This window comes from Peromyscus eremicus, chromosome 10, assembly GCF_949786415.1.
Source record: "Peromyscus eremicus chromosome 10, PerEre_H2_v1, whole genome shotgun sequence".
Classification (NCBI taxonomy): Eukaryota; Metazoa; Chordata; class Mammalia; order Rodentia; family Cricetidae; genus Peromyscus; species Peromyscus eremicus.
The window spans coordinates 65,903,118-65,906,876 of NC_081426.1; the positions used below are offsets into that span (position 1 = coordinate 65,903,118).

General features: G+C 48.0%; 1 long non-coding RNA gene and 1 other non-coding gene across 2 annotated transcripts; both read left to right on the plus strand.

Moving 5' to 3' along the window:
* The first annotated feature begins 437 nt into the window (after positions 1–437).
* On the plus strand, positions 438–1,699 carry LOC131920936 (uncharacterized). The gene is made up of 2 exons (XR_009381805.1): positions 438–722; positions 1,161–1,699. It is a non-coding gene; the product is annotated as an uncharacterized LOC131920936 (long non-coding RNA).
* Positions 834–955, plus strand: LOC131921317 (small nucleolar RNA SNORA26). Its single transcript, XR_009381945.1, has one exon. It is a non-coding gene; the product is annotated as a small nucleolar RNA SNORA26 (small nucleolar RNA).
* Positions 1,700–3,759: the final 2,060 nt, after the last annotated feature.

Here is a 3,759-nt window from a genome sequence, read left to right on the forward strand (position 1 = left end):
CTTCCAGGGTAGGGAGAGGCCCTGGGAGTGAACTAGCTGAATAAGACTAGTTCTAAGTCGGAACACATCGAGCACCGGCATAGCTTTAGGAAAGGAATGTTCTTGACCTGGAGCAACCTCGAAGAACTTGGGATCACTCGGGAGACCACCAGAGGCCCCGCGAGGAGGACGATGCTTAAGTACAGGGTCACCAGCAACACGGCAATGGGTGGAGGACCTGCCGCCGGCAGCCAATGGCCCCGCGGTCCCGGCGATGGACAGCCCTACCATCCCCGCCCACAGTCTTTCTGAGGATTGGCTGCTCTCTTTCCTGTCCTGCCCCCTCCGAAAGGCCCGCTGATTGGCTGCGGCTTTCCGGCCAGCCCCGCCCCACTCCCCGGCGCTGGTATCAGCGCCGAGTGCTGCAGCTCGGTCTTTCTGTCCCCGGCTCGGTGGTGAGTGTCCTCTGGGAGGGTGTCCTGCGGGAGGATCGGCACGTGTCCCCTCGAGCTTTGCCCGCCCCGAGCTCAGCTGCTCCCGGCGGCCAGAACGTAGGGGTAGAGCAGTCCTCGGTGGCCCGTGGGGCGGGCGGCCGTGCCCAGCCCGGGGCCGCGCGAGACACAATGTCCCCTGCGCTGTCCTGCCCGGGCGCCCTCACCACCGCCCTTTTCTTCTCCGCAGACCGACCTTCCGGTGCCGATCCCCAGGACTCAGTCGTGCGGCCGCCTCGGACCCAGGCGCAGGTACGTCCTGGCATCGGTCAAAAGAAGGCCCAGGCCACGTGGCCCAGGCGACCGAGTGTCCCCGGCCCGTGTTTGTTGAGCTGCTTAGGTCCTCCCGAATCGCCCTTTCCTGTGCCCTTTTAAGGTTGTCGCGGTACTTTAAGAGGCTAACACAGAAGGGTAAAGGAACTCTCCATAAAACCCATGGAGGAGATTGTACGCCTTCTCTTTGGATCCTGTCTGGAGTCACAGATGAATCAGAATTAACGTAGCTTCTGGGGATTATGAAGTAGTGAATTAGAATTGAAAAAGAACTGGGCTACTTAGTTTAATTTGATCGAGAGAAAAGTCCAGAAGAGTACATTTACTTGCCTAGAAATGAAGTTTGAGATCAGCCGAAAAGAACATATTTTAGTATTTTCCACTTATCTGAAACATTTTCATTCATTTTTTTTACAGGCTGAAAACTACAAGAAAGAAACTAGTGAGCAGAATGCCTTGAAGTCGGCTCCAAGGGGGTAATGCCTCCAAGGTGAAGTAGGCTGGCCCACGTCCCGCCTTGGTATTAGGGCGTGGTAGCAGATTCATTCTCACTTTGTTGCCGAGATAGGTGCTGAAGTCCCATTTTACAGATAGAGAATGAGGGCCCTGTGAGAGGATTCCTGAGTAGTCTTGTAGTAATTGATTGCACTGAAGGTAGTCTCCCCCAAATTATCAATATGTTAGGTGGTGGTTCGATTGATGTTTCTCTATGCCTGGCTGCCCTAGAACTCAGTGTCCCACTTCTGCCAAGGTGCGACCAAAAGGGAGATTTGCTAGATCATTAGAATGTGTTGGTATAGGGGGTGGTTCTTGTAGCCCCGTTGCATGCTAGGACAAGTTCTTTGCTAGGGCCTAGTCAAGAGCCTTCAGTCAAGATGTTATTAACCGGTATATTGCTGCATATCACTCATTTTCCAGAATCTTCAATAAAAGCTTTTCCTGTGTCAATCCCATAATGGTCTTTTTCTTTTTTAAAATAATCATATGTGTTTGTCAGAGTCCTTATACTGGAACACGTGGGTGTCAGGACAACTTGGGGTAGTTTGTTCTACCAGGTAGATCCCTAGGATCAAATTTGGGGTGTCAGTCAGGCTTGGTGCCAGGTACCTTTAGCTGTGGGGTTGTTTTGGCCTTTCCAAACATAATTTCTTATATATTGAATGAAAAAAAGAAATAAAAAGGAAAGGGTATGACTGCTTCTAGATACGTTAGAAGAGAAACTTTAGTAGATAAAAGAGAAACCGTGGGTAGAGGCAGAGTCATCTGACTGAGCCCAAAGGACATAACCAGACTGAGGTGGGGGGAGAGGGGAACCGGGTCCAGCACTCAAGAGGTCAAGGTGTTACCAGGTGGGTAACAACTTGTGGAGGAAGGGCAGCCCAGCGCCTGGGCTGGAGAGTTCAGGTTAGAGGGTGGGGTATGCCAGCCATACGCTGTAACAGGTAGGGACTGAGGGATGCTGGGAGAACTTGGCAGTCAGGTCCTCTTTGATAAGTAGGCACCTCAACCTTTTGTTGTAGGTTTGAAACTTGAGCCCTGATTTCCATTCTGGGCAGGGTCTGTGTGTGTGAGACAGCAGACATGTACCAACACATGCAACTTTTTACATGTTTCCAGGGATCTAACTTGTCATTAGGCTGCATGACAGGCTCTTTTACCTGCCTTTTATTTTTCAAGTAAGGTCTCGTAGAGGAAGCTGGCATCAAGATAAAATGTATAAAATTATCAGTAACAGTTACAGTTTGTGTTTTAAATATCAGTTGTTTCTGTTTACACAATAGCTTTAATGTTAAATAAAAGCACTTCTGTGACCCAACTAGATAAAACTCAGTTAGCTACAATCATACTGGCCACATTGTCAAGTGCTCAGTAGCCACATGTAAGAATTTTACTGAAAACAATAGAACATTTTTGCCCTCTATATACAGACTATGTAGTTTTGACTCTCAGAAGCAAAATTAGGTTATTTGATAGACTTTGTCTTAAACACCGGTTTAAACTGGAATCCTGGGAAGCTCTGAAAACAGTTTTGAAAGTAGCAAGGCAGGCTGGAGAGCTGGCTCACCGGTTAAGACAACTAACTTGTTGCTATTGCAGAGCATCTGGGTTTGGTTCCCATCAACCATGTGGAGGCTCACAACCAACTCCAGTTCTAGTGGGTCTGACACTTAGGACCTCTGGGTACCAGGCAAGCTCCAGACTCAAACTCTAAAAATTAAAAAAATATACCCAAAGTACCTCATGTGGGCTTTTGTGTTGTAATTTCTGTGTTTAGGTTGCAATGTTACAAACAGGAGGCCACACAAATAAAGACAGGAAGGAAACAGGTAGAGACTTGTTGGTTTCTGAGTATGTACTTGTTGAGTCCATTTAAATTAGAAATTGAAGATATATACAGAATACAAAATAGTCAAGTTATAAATTTTTACAGGGATTGAGGATAAAGGAAGAAAGCGATTTTTAACTGCCCAACACTCCTCATTCTCCTCCCTCCCCCTCTCTTCCAATCTTTCCGACTGCCTTGGATTAGAGGCGTGCACCGGCATTCCTGATGCTTCTATTTCCTGCTGCCTAAGACTCCAAAACAAGCCGAGGGGTGGTGGCACACACCCTTGCAGATCTCGTGTGAGTTCAAGGCCAGCCTTGTCTTACAGAGTGAGTTCCAGGACAGCCAAGGCTACACTGAGAAACCTGTCTGTCTCTAAAAACCAAAAATAGCCGGGTGGTGGTGGCTCACGCCTGTAATCCCAGCACTCGGGAGGCAGAGGCAGGTGGATCTCTGTGAGTTCGAGGCCAGCCTGGTCTACAGAGCTAGTCCAGGACAGGCTCCAAAGCTACAGAGAAACCCTGTCTTGAAAAACCAAAAAAATAATTAACTAATTAATTTAAAAAAATTAAGAAGACTCTCAAATGAAAAAAAATTATTTTTTTGGTTTTTTGAGACAGGATTTCTCTGGCCTTGAACTCAGAGATCCACCTGCCCTCTGCCTCCAAGTGCTGGGATTAAAGGCGTGTG